The sequence below is a fragment of the Rattus norvegicus genome, chromosome 10 (assembly GCF_036323735.1).
Source record: "Rattus norvegicus strain BN/NHsdMcwi chromosome 10, GRCr8, whole genome shotgun sequence".
Lineage (NCBI taxonomy): Eukaryota > Metazoa > Chordata > Mammalia > Rodentia > Muridae > Rattus > Rattus norvegicus.
Genome location: NC_086028.1, coordinates 22852550 through 22868804, shown reverse-complemented (window position 1 = coordinate 22868804; position 16255 = coordinate 22852550). Strand labels below are relative to the sequence as shown.

General features: G+C 39.2%; 1 pseudogene; it reads left to right on the top strand.

The window, feature by feature from the left end:
• Window positions 1–16255, top strand: part of LOC108352072 (uncharacterized) — a 2585468-nt pseudogene that overhangs the window by 1716048 nt on the left and 853165 nt on the right.

Sequence of the window (16255 nt, the reverse complement as noted above, 5' to 3'; positions counted from 1 at the left end):
TTGGTGAGCTTCTAATAAAATATTATGTATAGTAAAGACATTAGGCACTTTGATTCACAGATTTTAGGAAGTGTTTAGTGATTCTGTATAACACTTGGAACTTTCTAGAAAATTAAGGAATATGATACAGGTTGCTTGCTTCTAACATCACTTGACACAGTTACAAAGAAAAGCAAGGGCTCCGAGATGGGATTTTCAAGATCTAGATGTACTTAAGCCTTTAAATTTTTCTAAGTATGCCTGGAGAAAGGATTTATGTTCATGGAGTCATGGAGCTTAAGTTACTGAAAACCAAACATGAGCCCTAGTCATGTGATTGGCTGACTTATATCCCAAGTTTAAGCTTTAGCCTCAAAGGCTACATGCAGTTTGATTAGAAAAGAGTTTGATTATAACCAGAGATGGAGAGGTTTGGGAAGGCTCTGATGAGGGTGTGAGCATTGACAGTGAAATCATATGGGAATCTTTTGTCAAAGGAATTACCCTCCTTACCCCCTAAAGACCCCATATCTCTACAATATTGCCCTATTGATTTTTTTCCTGAAGGAATTAATACTGCATTGTCTATGGAAATAGCTGACATTTCCTAAAGAAAACACCAAACAAGACAACGTTTCTGTTCCTCAGGATTCACCTCTACCACCCATCTTGACACTAGACCTATAAACAGATTTCATTTTCTGCAGGCTCCTAGAGGAGAGACACACAGTATGATTCTTTAGGTGATACATGGAGTTTCTAAAATGGTCTTAAGTTTTTTTTTCTTATGAGCAGAGATCTATGGAAGCATAGATTAATTTTAAATGTATGTGAGAAAGGTAGTAGGAAAATCAATCTAAGACAGGCTTAAGTTATAGATATGATCAGATTTAATGTTGAAACTCAAGTAATTACAAAAATGCTGCTAAGACTTTGCATCTTGGCCCCTGTTCTATTGTTGTGAAGAGACACCATGACCAATATAATTCATATCAAAGAAAGCATTTATTGTGGGTTTACTTACAGTTGCATATGTTAGCCACTCATCAACATTGTGCAGAACATGGCCACAAAGGGGCAGACATTGTCCTGGAGAAGTAACTGAGAGTTCTCTATCCTGATCCATAGGCAGATAAATGATCTGATCCTGATGGTGGCCATTTTGAAACCCCCAAACCAACCTCCAGTAACACACTTTCTCCAATAAAGCCATATCCTCTGACTCTTTTTATATAGTGTCAATCCCTGATGACTAAGCATTCAAATATATGAGTCTATGAGGGACATTCTTATTCATACCATTACAGTTTGCTTAATCGGTTGACAGAAATATTGATCAAAGCATAGCCTGCCCTGAAGGGGTTAGAGATGCCTGATGTCACTTGGCTACAAGTTGATGAGAATGTGACAGTTACAGTTGACTGCCTATTTGACTGAACCTGGAGTCAACTGAAGAGATGAACTTCTTGGCATGTCTGTGAGGGAATATCTAAATTAAATTAACTGAAGTACAGAGATATATTATACATATGGGAGATACCATCCATGATCTTGAGTCAGCTAAGAGGAAAAATCATGCTGAGTGCAAGCATTCACAGTTTCTCTGACACCAGCTATTCCTGGCTCCTATTGCCCTATTTTTCTTGTTTTGTATTTATTTATTTATTTATTTATTTATTTATTTATCGATTTATTTATTTATTTATTTTTGCTATGATAGACTGTATCCCATAGAAATAAAAACTAAGATGAATTCTTCTTTCCTTCAGTTGCTGAATCCACAGAAGCTCGTTGGCTATCTTAAACAAATCAGATCTAGTGGGATACTGAAGTGGTAAGAGCATGGTGACATCACTCAGTCATCAAAGGTAAGGTGAATGAACTTACTGTAATGAACAGCAGTTGCATAGCAAATGACCATAATGCTATGAGTCATGTTGACCTATGCTATTGGCTAATTACTCATGATGTTCCCAGAAGTAAAGAAATAGGAGGCCAACTGAATTCTTCCTTGATATTCATGAGCAGAGAAGGTTCAGGGCAAATAAATGAAAGGCTACCTTGAATCACAATAACAGAGAATCAAGTACTCCAGCCAGTTTAGAAACTTAAGCCAATTTAATGGACCAAAAGACTCCAGAAAGCCCCAGCTCTGCTAGCAAGCATTTATATTGTTAATCTTTCTCCTATCCTGCTTGAAATGGGCTCTATGATTTTGGAGTTTTGGTTTGTTTGTTTGCTTGCCTGTTTGTTTGTTTTTAATGGGATACTTGTATATTGGGGACCAGTAAATAATCAGACCTTCTAAGGCCAATCAAAAACTGGTCCTAAGCTGACATGGATTCAATCCATGTCACATTGTACTGTGGCCCTTGGTCAAAATAAGAGCTGATGGATGTCAGGGTGTCAATGGCCAAAGCAAGTCACAGTGAATCCAGTGGGTTTCTGAACTCATTTATCCTTTCAATATTCCCCAAGTCCATACTGGAACACATACGCTTTGGCAGATCTCCATGTTGATTTCCAAAACTCTGATGGGAGGGCTATTTAGCATTGGAAAAGCCAAGTGAAAACCAATAGAGCTCCCTTCCTTCTTCCTGAGGAAACAATAAAACAAAAGAATGTTTTCTCCCTGAAGGAATTATAGAGATTAGTGGTTCCATCAAGACCTGAAAGATTCATTGGTGGTGGTTTCTGTCACTTCTTATTTAACTCTGCTGTTTAGCCTGGGTACAAGACAAATGGATTATGAAAAAATACAGTTGATTATCATATGTTTAATCATATGGTAGTTCCAGATGAAGCGCTCTGTTAGATATACTTTCCTTTCATGAGAAGATCAATATATCTTCTGGTATTTGGTGTGAAGCTTTTGATCTGTCAAATGACTCTTTGCTCCACACCTAACAATAAAGTCCTGGTTAAGCGTTTTTCTTTCTGCTGGTTTGCCTATTGCTTCTACATGACCACAGATGTCTGTCACATTTGTGATAGACATTACTGATTTTAAGCAGGAGGTAGCAAGCATTCTGGGCTTGTTTACAAAGCAGTTTCACAACGAACAAAATTTAGGGACCTTCTACCTTGTTAAGATAGGAATCTATTCAAAGGGTAGTCATATACATATAGCCCTTTAAAAGTTAATTGCTGTCTCTTGTTCCCCAAGAGTAACTAGCGCTTTGTGGGTCTATTTGTCTTTTGAAGATAGCACATTGCTCATTTATGTATGTTACTCTGGTCTATAGACCATGTGACTCAGAAATTTTGAGTGGGGCTCTGAAGAGGTGTTTAAGTTGTTTCAGAGGGACGAGAGTCCATCATGTCAGGAAGTTAAAGCAATAGGCAGCAGCATTGGTGGCAGGATGGGAAATCAAGGTGACACCTTCTATTGTACAGTTGGGTCAGAAAGAAAGGACTGAGTTGGACATAATCCCAGGCTGTGAAACTCTCAAAAGCTGTCTCCAGTGCTATACTTTCCTCCAACAAGGGTGCATTTTATAAACCTTCCCAAGCAATGTCACCCACTAGTGGTTAGGTCCTTAAATACCAGAGCTTATGGAAGACCTTAATCATTCAAACCATCACATTCTACTCCCTGGACCCCATATCTCATGGCCATAGCATATGACAAATGAATTTATAACCAGCATGTAGTCCAAGTTCAAAAGGCATTATACTATATTGTAATCTCAAAATCGTTCAAAAGTGCAAGGACCCTTATGAGTCCTGAGACATTCACAGCTGTAACCTTCTATAAAATTAAAGAGCAAAGTATATACTTCAAACAAACAGTGGCACAGAATAAACATTGCCATTCCAAAAGAGAGGAATGATGTAATAGTGAGGACATATTGGACAAAAGCAAGGCTGGTGTTCTTTAGGGCAACCATCAAACCCTATGGCTCTATGTCTATATCCAGCTCTCCTTGGCAGATGGCTCACAGCCCTGGCATTTCTAAAATCTTGGCATCTCCTGCCTTCCCTTTCACAGTTTCACAGAAAGACCTCACACAGGCTCTTGCTCTCTCAGAGCTAATCTCTTTAGCAATTACAGCCTTTCTTCCAGGACCTACCTTAGCTATAACATTAAAATTCCCGGTACTGCTTTTCTCTCCAAATTGTACATTTCCTTTTTTTTTCTTCCCTCCTTCCTCCTTTTCATCATAGACCTACATAGGTGCTCCGTCTTTACCATGTCACATATTCATTATTATGCTGTCTTAAATTTCTTCCAAAAAGACAAAGGATAAAAAAGCTCACTACTTTAAAAGTTTTGTCTCAGGCAAGTTCTTCGTCCAAAAGTAGTAGGCACACGGGTTCTTTGACAAAATGTTAGAGGAATGACTGTTAGCTCATTTGCTGTAAACATCCTTGTTTCCCTATGAAGCATCCTGATCCGGTTCCCATAGTCTCAGCTCTACTGTCTTCCAGGTTTCTGTTAGAATGACCTGTCCAAGTCTAATGTTGCAATGTCTTGTACATTTTCTCCTCAAATGTCATGATCAAGTTTCACAGCAACAGCTAACTCTCTGGGTCCTACGTTCTGTCTGAGTTTCTTTGGCTGTGATAAAATACCGCAACCAAGGCAGCTTATAAAAGTTTATTTGGGCGTCTGGCTTCAGAAAAATAAACAGTCCGTCATAATGAAGCATGTCAGCAAACGAAATAAACTTTGAGCTCAGAAATCATATCTTCAACAAGAAGAGGGAGAGAGGGGGAAGAGGGGGGTATAGGTGTACATATAGATACAGATAGAGACAAATAGAAATGATAGATAATAGATAGATAATATATACATAGATTCACATGTACATAGATGATATATAGAGATAGAGAGATGGGGAGGGGAAGAGAGAGAGAGAGAGAGAGAGAGAGAGAGAGAACATAAAGACAGAGAGAGAAAGTAATAGGGTAAAGCTATAAAGCTCTCATAAATACGCTTCCTCCTACAAGACCATTTTTTCCCTACAATTTCTCATACTAACTAGGGAACAAATGTTAAAATGCCCGAGCCTATGAATAACTTTGTCCTTTCCAGGTACTGCAACAGGAAAAGACCCTTTATTAGGTCCCAGCCACTGTGTAAGCTATTCTGCCACAGGGACCATACGACCCAACAGATCCCATCAAAGTTGAGGTGTGTGTGAAAGTTAAAGATACCATGTAGAGTCTCGGTACATCTTCAAAGCAGACTTATAATGACAGATCTTAGAAGTGTGAGATAAAGCCCTGAATGTATAAACAACTATTCTCCCTTTGAGAAACAGCTCTTGGCTGCCATTGAACCTTTTTAGAAACTGTCTGCTTGAGGATGATCCATGAAGTTGCCATGTAACCTGAGATGCACATCATAAACATAGTTATTTGATCTGCAGGCTAGTACTCTGCACATAGAGAGCAGTAATCCATCATCAAACAGAAGTAATATATACATCATCAGACCTGAGGAAGTTTTAAAACATGAATAATTTACAGGAAGAAGTGCAGTAAATGTACTTAGTTTAATTTCTATAATGCCTTTTTCCCTATGCGGTACCTATGGAGTCATGACACGTGCACTATTATTAACTGATTGAGGAAGAGGAAACTAGGGCCTATGATATAAGTGTTTCTATGCAGGTGATACAATGCAGGTAACATGTCAGAAATAGGCAGCGGAAGCATAATGGCCCCTTCGTGGGAATCCATGATGGGCAATGGTGCTAAGAAATATCTCTAGTTGGCAGAACCTTGAGCAGTATATACGTCCAAACAGTAGTGTGGTTTGCTTAAAAGGAGAAATGGCTAGATATGCAATTGTATATAAAGTTAACATAGTTTGGGTGGCTGGTCAGGGACTTTTAAGAATTTTGATGAGAAAATTGATAATAAACATATTTAGGGAAAGGATATATAGATATATCCTTACATATCTCCAAATGCACAAAGAATAGGTAGATATTTTTGTCATGGTGGCAAGAATGGAGATTACACATGGGTTCATTCAGCAGCCTGGACTTTCCTTAACAAAGGCTGACTCGGCTACAATCTTCTAATGTCTGTGTCTCTAACATAGCAGCATCATTCCCTAGATTGAACAGCAATCTGATGGCAGATGATGACATTATTCTTCTGTCAAATCCCCAGGATTGAGTCTGTGGGAAAATATACCCCCAACATAGGAAGGTCCATAAATAGTGGTGCAGACACTTCAAGAATGAAAACGTGGATTGCCCCTAGAGATAGAGAACCATAGCCAGCTGAGGTGTTTGCTGAAGATGGGTCGAGTATGAAATGGGTGGTAGAATTAGCTATTAATAAATACGAGCTGGAGACATATGATAAGTTAGAGAGAAGAGGGTTTTAATAACCATGTTTGTTTCTTTTCTACTTTGTTAGTAATAATTTTGTGCATACATTCATATAAATTAGGCTGACAACTCTGCTCATTTCTTTAACTATTCTTTTACTATGCAAAATTGCACTGATATTGCCAGTACTCAAGTGCTCTTAAATCCATATTGCTATCTTTAAGTTACAGGATATTAAAAGTGTAAAGGAATTTCCCTTGGGGAAATTTGATACCTATTCTGTGGAAGGAATTAGTGTGGTTTGGTTTCATGTGGGAGATGTGACGGAAGAAGAAAAAGAAAGAGAAAGGAAGGAAGGAAGAAAGAAAGGAAGGAAGGAAGAAAGAAAGAAAGAAAGAAAGAAAGAAAGAAAGAAAGAGAGAGAGAGAGGAGGAGGATAAAGAGGAGGAGTAAAAGGAAGAGGAAAACCTTTAGGTGTCCAGGGTTTATAATCTGGAATTCATCATGAGTATTAGGGATTCCTAAATCCAGATGATTGGAATTGTCCCTAAGGTGTGTGTGTGTGTGTGTGTGTGTGTGTGTGTGTGTGTGTGTGTGTGTGTGTTATAGCAATTATTTATTTGATCTGGTGTTTTACCCCACCTTAGAACATTCAGTTCCCATATAAAAGACATACAAGCTTTATATTTATGAGGAGCCTTTAAAGCATTAGAGCTGGGCAAATATCTATCCCCTAAGCTATTAGTATCTACTTCCCTATCCATAACCTTAAGTAACTACTTGCCATATCCCATCTAGGCCACTCTTACTCCAGTGGCCAGCCCTCATGACCATGTGTTCATGGACCGTCTAACCCATGGCATCTTCCCCTCTCTCCACCTTACTCCTCTTAATGGTCCTGCCTCACCCCAAGCTCGGGATCAGAAACCTCACCTGTCTCTTCCTTCTGCCCAGCTATAGGATACAGGCCTCTTTATTGACCAATCAGGGATGAACTGGGGAGCAAGCTTACAAAAGCAACAGACCAAACCTCAACATGTGTCTATACAAGAGAGAGAGAGAGAGAGAGAGAGAGAGAGACAGAGAGAGAGAGAGAGAGAGACAGAGAGAGACAGAGAGAGACAGAGAGACAGAGACAGAGACAGAGACAGAGATAGAGAAAGGGACACACACACACACACACACACACACACACTCACTCACACATTTTATTGTTTATTTCCATTTATTCTGATCACCAACCAGATTCCACATTGCAATACCTATGTGCAGAGTGAACATTCCCGTTGTCATGTTTCTGATTAACTGCAAGGACAGCATCCATATTCCTAGAACAAGAATTTCCAATTACAAACCACCAATATCCACTACAGAAAAGACTTAGTACTAATCTGGGAGTTAACTAAAGCAGAAAAGGACATATTCCTACTTAGAAAGGAACAACACTATTACGGGGTTAGGGGGGTGGAGTCATAGAAAGCATATGTCCTTTAAGAAGAATTTCTCAACGCTTTTAAACCTGTCTTAGAAAGGAAGTTCTGGAAACCCTTAGCGAGGCAGGAGTGCAGCAAAACTTACTCTTCTCTCTCTGGCCCCATCACACAGTGGCTGCCGACTTCAGGGCTACAATCTGGAAATGTAGAATGCTGTCCCGCCTTGTTTTGTTCTTTTCAAGTCTGACCTTTGCTTTATCCAAATATCATTTTGTCTGTAAATACAAAAATGAGTGGCTGCCCACTCGTGGTTGCAAAATGTTTGGAACACTTCAAACGATTTTCAGGCTGCCACAGGAACTCTTACTGGGCAAAGTTAATCTCTTGAAAATGTTTTACCATTGACAACCTTGCTTGCCATAATTAGGCAAGTAAGGGAGTCACTCGGGAAGTAGTAACAATTGGGTATTATGCTTTCATCTCAAATAATTTCAAATATTAAATGTTCTTGGAGCAGGGCTTTAAAAAAAGATCTCTGCATCTTAAAGTCCATTTGGACTCTAGTGGAATTGCCGAAGCCCAGCGTGTGCTAAAATGTTTTCGCATCCTTCGGTAATAAAATTGTGAACTCCTGTGGCTGCAGGGAATTTGAGACATTATCCTGTCCCAAACTCCACAGTCTGGGTTTTGGTAAGCAGGTCATTTACCCCATCTCAGACATTTAGGTATTATTACCTGCCTACTGTGGTGTTTAATAACCTCTCCATCAGAAACTACTTTTACATATCTGAAATATATTCTCCCTCCTTCTTCAGATTCTAGCGGGGAAAGTTTTGTTTTTTTTTTTTTTTTAAGTTTCAGGACTTGTTACTTTATAGTAAGTCTTCAGACACACTCTCCCCCTTGAAATGCAGAATGTGCAGTGTGCAGTTATTTTGAGTTTTTATATTCCTCTCAAATGAGTCCACGCCATCCACAAAATGAACAAGTAGAATGGTGACCAATGACTGTAGGGTTACATTTAAATGCATTCTTGACTTTAAATTGTCTTTAAATTCCATGTCTTTTAGAATGTGCATACCTCTATGTAACTTATATATTTTTTAATGTCTTATACCATTAAAAAAAAACACTAAGGGATTTTTTTTCTTCACTGATTTATTGGAAATGATCTATTAGTACCTTTGAAAACAGCAGGCAAGAGAGTGTCAGTCCCTGCAGGGCACACATTCACTTTGGATCCTTTGGTCCAAAACAGAAATTCTGTTCCAGAGGTCTGTATCGCAGGACATTGTATACCTGCTCTCTGTTTGATTTGGTTTGCTTTTCTGATGTAACCTGGAACTCATAATCATGACCCAGTCTTCTTGAGTGTTCAGATAAAGGGTAGAACACTCCAGGTATACTGATACATGGAATAGAATATCTACTGTCAGAAAAACTGCATGTTCTAATGAAGAGTAGGTGTGTGAGGTGTGAGGACTTAAAAATATCATTTTTCAGTGGATTATAAACTTTATCATGAGTTCTTATATTACAACAGCACTGTTAGATTCAGTCAATTGACCATTTTCCTTATGAATACTATATATAATTATGAATTTCAGGCTTTTAGAATGACAATTTATCAGCTATAAAAATGAAACATACATTTAAATAAAAAAAGTTCTCACAGAATGTAAATTCTGGGGGGCCTCCAGTTTTCAATTTAGATGCTGGTTCCAATATTGATTTTGTATTGCAACTTTAGAAATAAATCTTGATTTAGGGTTGACAGCATCATGCTTTAAATATATTAGATTGTTTTAGCTCTGACAGTTTATTTTTCCAGTTGTTCTGCTGTATAACAATATCGCCTAGTGTGTAATCTCTTTAGAACACCAGTGTTTAAATGAAGAAAGAAAAAAGACAGATTGTTGGCCCTTAGGCACCAAAGTAAGGATGCTTATCAGATTATTTTCTGGCTTGTAACTATGCAAGAGGATACTTGTACCTCTTACCTATACGGCTGTTCTCATGTTTCTTGGGAGATAATAGGAATGAATTAACTGTTCTTTCAGAACAATGAATAGAAACTCATTCTATTTTCTTTCTTGGTAGTTTGGGAGAATGGGGTCTATTGTGGAGAATGCCAGCAGAACTTCTAGTATGCCAAAGGTCAGATCTCATCCAGAGGTAACCCTGTCTATAGCCCACAGTTCCAAGTTTCGGCTGAGGGTACAGCAAGGGTTTAAGTTGCAATAGCCCTTTGACTTTGACTCTATCCCAGGTACCCAAAACCAATGGCACTCCATTTTGATTTGTCTCTTCATGATCCTCCTGTCCTCAGGAATGCTAAGCAACTACTTTATGAGCTATACTTCCAGCCCTGGCTGTACTTATATGTATAGAATACTTAAACTTTGACACAGGTGTTCAACATTTCTATACCTTTCTGACCAATTCTGGATAGTCTCTAAGGTTCAATACATCGGGTAAGGAAAATTCCTGAATAACACCATGAGCCTAGTACTTTAGGCCATTTGTAAATCCAGAGAATATGCACTTGTAATCATTTGAAAGAAGAGCGTTAACCTGGAATTGCAGTATAGAGACCAGTTTATGCAAGAGACATAGGAGAGCTCTAAGAATCTCTATCAAGATGTGATTACTAGGGCTGGAGAGATGGCTCAGCGGTTAAGAGCACTGGCTGCTCTTCCAGAGGTCCTGAGTTTAATTCCCAGCAACCACATGGTGGCTCACAACCATCTGTAATGGGATCAGATGCCTTCTTCTGGTGTGTCTGAAGACAGTGACAGTGTACTCACATAAATAAATGAATGAATGAATGAATAAATAAATAAATAAATAAATAAATAAATAAATAAATAAATAAATGTGATTGCTTATCCACATGTGAGTATCATTGCAATTAAAAAGCTTTGCTGGATGGACAAATTGGTATTGTTTGCCTAAGGTTAGAAGCTATGGATTTCCATGAGATGAAGTCTTCCTTACTGATGTACAGAAATCTCAAAAGAAAATGTCTTTTGTAAGGCACTATTTGTATTTTTAACTTTCGATTACTGGACAATATGGCACATATATTTTGTTTAGGATTGCAGAATTTGTGTGTGTGTGTGTGTGTGTGTGTGTGTGTGTGTGTGTGTGTGTGTGTGTGTGTGTGGTATGTGCATGTACTGGGGAGCTCATGCACAGGTCATAGATAAACTTGGCAGGAGTTGGTTCTTTCTTTCTACTTTACAGGTTCCAGGGATGGAACTCAAGGCCCCAGACTTGATGGGAAGCACATTTACCTGCTGAGCCATCTCTCCTGCCTGCAGGATGTCAGAATTCTCATAGGGAGATTAAGTCTAGCCTGCAGAGAGTTGTCTTGAAAACTGTTCTGCCTCTTTAAGAAGATTGACATGAATTGTGAGCCTCTGCTTTGTTTTCAAAAACAAATGAACACATTTCCCATTTAAATAGTGGTCTTCACTGTCTGGCCTTTGAATAAATGCCGGGAAAGTGTCTGATGTGCATGTATTTATCTTACAGCTTGACAAATGGAATTAATGCCAAAGTGTTAAGCCATTACTGTGTAGGGGAATGGAGGTCTTACAAATACATTTGCTATTTCACTTTCTCTGCATGTTCTGTGCATTGAAGGCTGGGTTAATGATATCCTCAGAAATTGTATGGTCTATTGAGTAGTGATGGCAGTGAAATATGGTGGGCCAAAGCATCCAGGGTAGCTTCCTTCGGTAATAAATTGAAAATGTTGGAGAGCTAAGGGTGGGAGTCAGGGATAGGCACAAAGGAAAACATTACACAAAACAGCCCTTGGTATTTACCACCACCTCCTGGATGTGGCCCAGCAATTTCTCCTTTAGATTTTGTTTGTTTGTTTGTTTTAAACTCAGAGCTGGTCTCAGGCAGAGCTTTCTCTGTAGCTGCTTCCTGCAAGGTCTTCCCTTTGTAACTACAGGTAACTATAGGTAAGGAGATTGCTTACCTCAGAGTAGCATCTGCAGGTTTAACTAAGTCCATCTTCATTGCCATCCTTAGGGACACTCCAAACTGTGTCCTCAGAGAGGAATACTCATACTGAGCATTCTTGGGGAAGCAAGAGTCCTTATTTCCTTGTTGATTTTCCCTCTTTCCTGATCCTTATTTCCCCACCCCTTTCTTCCCATCGATCTCCTTTTTATTTTCCATTTCAAAGAAAGCCTCTGCCTTGTCTTTCCTACCCTCCCCCACCCCAGGAAAAATAAAGCCTTGAGGCTAAATGAAATCAAAGCAGCATTGTTTTCAGAGCAGAACTGAGGTCTCCTGTGTGGAAAGAAGTCTTAGGGATGCCTTTGATAATCAGTGGTCCTTGCCTAATATCATCTTGTTGGATTGAGACCTTCTATTGTGACTCAATTTTACCTTTTCAGTTTGCATCTATCTTTGTTGACTTTCTATTAAAGATTTATCTATTTTTTTAATTTTAAGTATTTTGCATTCTAAGTCTGTTGTCATGCATCCCACATGCTTGATATTGCCAGTAGATACCAGGGAAGGGAGGAGATCCCCTGGAAATTGAGTTACAGATAGTTGGGTACTGCCATGTGGGTAAAGGGAATCCAACCCTGGTCCTCTGTGAGCTATCAATGCTCCTAAGCGCTTTGCCATCTCTCCAGTAACTTTTGCATTTTTATGCAAATACTCTGTTTCTGAAGGGAAAAGTCACGTTCATCCCCTCCCCCCAATACCTATATCAACCTCTGAGGGAAGATTTACTGCCCATGCTTCATTTGAGTGGTACCAAAGAGAATCTTTTACTTTCTTTGAACTAAATTTTAGTCCAGTATGCATCCTGTGCACTGGCTTGCTAATCTGACTAGAAATGAATGGTTTCCGGTATGCTTTGTATTCAAAATTACTATTTTTCTTTGGTGAAAAAAAAAAGATGGCATCATCCTTGAACTTATCTTTAAATTGAAACACTAGAATGATTAAAGTTTTGGTATTATTTACCTATCAAAAGTTATTTTCTATTGAATATCCTTCCTTTAAAATATTTAAATTTTCTAAAGTCACAGAGCCAGATAATCTGAATCCGTAGGACATAAAGCAGCAATTTCATCTGATGCTAGTATTATATCCTTAGGTTTTCCTAGAAGGGGAGTCTAGGAGAAGTCTACAGAGCATGAAGAAGAACTACTAGTTTAGAATCCACTGATAGGTCTTTGAGGTTTTTCCTTGGTTAGGAACTTAGCATTAATAAAAAATTAGTGATGGCTGATGTGTGCTGTGTTCTAATCTAGTGTTCACCTGTGCTCTCAGTTATAATTACTGTACATTTAAATTTCAGTTTAGAATTTTGGAGAAATAGTATGGGGAAGGTCTTCCTGATGAGTTAGTACTGTGTAGAGCTTAGAGTGTTAAAACAGTGCTTGAAATTAGACATTAGACACTTGGAATGAGACAGTACAGAATTGATCCTAACCTGTATTGCAAAAACAGCCTTTTCAGTCATCCAAAAAAAAATGCTTGGATCAAAGTGGTTTAGGGTTATCTTATATATGAACACTAAAATCAGGCTGGCTGTTCTTTGCTTCATTATAAAACTTAGATGGATAGATCAATGTATGTATGTCATACGTGGAAAATGGATACAATAGACCAGGAGAAAAACTACAGGAATGAACAGACTTACTGACTGAACCTCAGCTCAGTGGGAGGAAAATCACAGAGGCTCATTGACTGCACAGGTTAATCACGATTCTGGGACAGCATGTCTAGCCAAGGAGCTGACAGGCATTGCTTGAGGGACTGAGAGGTGAGCATCAGCGAGATTTGGGAGAGGAGAATTAGTAGGAGCCAGACAGCACGAAGGAGGAGAGATCACAGGCAAGGTACAGACAGACCTTGAATATTGACGGAGGTCTGCATCCCTTCCTGAAATGGTCCTAGCTTCACTCCCCACAGACAGCATCCTACCCAGAAGTACAACACTTGGCAGCAGTGTTACTTATCGTAATTGTGGGTTCCCGAATTTGAGAGCTTAATAGGTCATTAGTGTTCCCATCAGGAACGTCTACCCTTTAAATTCTGTTTTGCTCCTGTTTGCACATGTTGCCTTCATATCCGATCTGTGATCCCAGTTGATTTTTGATTTCAGATATCATTTCCTCTGGAAAGAGTTGGTTGTTCTTGGTTTCTGGTCACTCCACTTGTCAAGAAAACAACAACGACAGCAACACAACAGCACAAAGGTGAAGGTGGCAGGGTCCTTTCTTAGAACATACAAATCTCCGGGTTCAGTCTTATCAACAAACTAGGTTTGTTGGCATTTACCGGTAATCTCAGAACCTGGAGAAAGGAGGATTTAGAGTTCAAGGCCAGCATCTGCTAACTGGTCAAGATCTTACATTAGAAACGAAAACAAACAACTTAATACAAGACATTTGTTTTAAGTATGTTTTGCGGTTTTGATTTCGTTTTTACTTTGACTCAACAGATCTGTTGGAAAATGGGGACTGAGCTGACTTCCTGCTGAGTGCGTTTATCATGCATGGGGAGCACAAAAGCTTAAGAACAGCATCTCAACCCTAGCAGAATGGCATCCCCACTCACTAATACGTTCTCTTTGTAAGAATGGTCCCTAACAAGTGGACACACCCAAGATATTAACTGGAAAATAAATTGGAAACTAAGCGAAAAATTTTCAAGGCATATATTACAGAACGATGTTTTTATTTTTACTTTTTTTTTATTCTGTAGAACCTTACCAAGTCCTGCATTTCTCTCTACACCCCATCAGCCATAGAGTGTGATGATATTAAATTCTCTGTGTCCTGAATTATGAGGGGGTGTGAAGAATGGTTTTCAATGCTTCTCTTATGGGTTAGCTTTTTTTTTTCTTTGACTCCCCTGGACATGTGAAGACAAATGCCTAACACCTCATAGTCACATAAGGGACACTCTATTACCAGCAAGGCTAGACTGACTCCAAAGTAAATGAAACAACACCCAAATCCACCTTGTCAGGGGCTCATCAAAGGGCAGTTTTTGTTGTCGGCAATGGAGGTGGTCTTGTTTTCCTGTCCTTAAAGGAAGGGTTTTACGTCAGGAACAGTGAAAGAACTCTTGGATGACAATTGATTCTCTTTGTGACATCCCTGCTGGATATACAACCCTTCATTCTCCAAGAGGGCAGTGAGGGATCTAAAGTTCTCTCTTAGCTCAGATCCCCTAGGACTGTGGACTGCCTCACTGGCAAACCTCTGTTGCCCAGAGCTCTGGCTTTCAAAGGCAGCAGGGTAGAATCTGCTGTTCTCGCTCTTTCTCCATCCTCCAAATAAACTGATTACTTTGATCCTTAAAGCTTCGAATCGGACATTCCTCAGCTATCTTAAATTTGCTCCCTCTCTATTTGGTCGGAGCGATTTTTTTTTAAAACAGTTGTCTGCTTTTGTCAAAATGTCAAATTGAGAATGGGCAGTGGGACTGTTACCCTTTGGGTATCCTGCAGGTATCTGTGTCTCTCGCAGAGCCATGTCCCTACTTAACAGGAGTGCTTTTTATCATGAAAGCTGCACACGCCACAGCAGAATGCATTTATTATAACATTAAATGACTAAAACTGTTTATTCTGTGAACATAATGGTTCTCTGTGTCTTCGGTTCATCTTAATCTGTTTTAGTGCCCAGCTTTTAAAAAAAAAAAAAGAAAAAAAAACTCTTTTGGATGCAGAGTTTCTCATTTCACAGAATAGCTCGAAGAGGAAGAAGAATAAAACAAAATTAGCAGTTGATCAAGAGTACTTTAGGCTGCCACCCTTTCCATTAAGGATTTGATTTGATGTGAGCGCAATGCTTTCCCTGATACATTATGATAGAATAACCCTGACAGAAAGTGAAACCAAAGAAAACTAAAACTTGATCTGAGATACGGCAGCCTGCCACCCTCCGATTAGCATTTTAATTTGATGGGAGCAGTGTGGTGTCTTAGTCTGAGTTCCCGGGAAAGGCTTTCTCATTTAAGAGTGTCTTACCCTTATCAAGGAATCCTGAGCTCTTTTAGAATTTATTTATTTATTTTTTAAAGATTACCTCTGCTGCTTCCCTAGTGGCAAAGGAAGGTGTTTATCAGACACTGCTTCGCAGTAGCAATCTATGGCTGCCTTTTGATGACAACTTTAAGACTTCATCAAGACTAAAGTATGCAGCTACAGAAAAAAAAAATCCGTGTGGATATGTTCCTCTGACAATACCTTTGTTAGAGTGGCTTCCTGCAAAAACTGAGGTAACAGTCAAATTTTTTATTCTTTTGCCATCTCTCCACCACACACACACACACACACACACACACACACACACACACACACACACACCAATAAGATAGGGGGAAAAACAAACCCAATTCATTCATTACCAATTCAGGGGCCCATCTTGGTCTCGTGGTACTGGACTGGAAGCAGAGGAAACGAAAGAAACCAGACCAGCATTGGCTCTCCACATTAGTGTCCACTTCTCATGCACACTGGATCTTGACGCTTTCCAAGGTGCCAGCTCACTTTCCTGC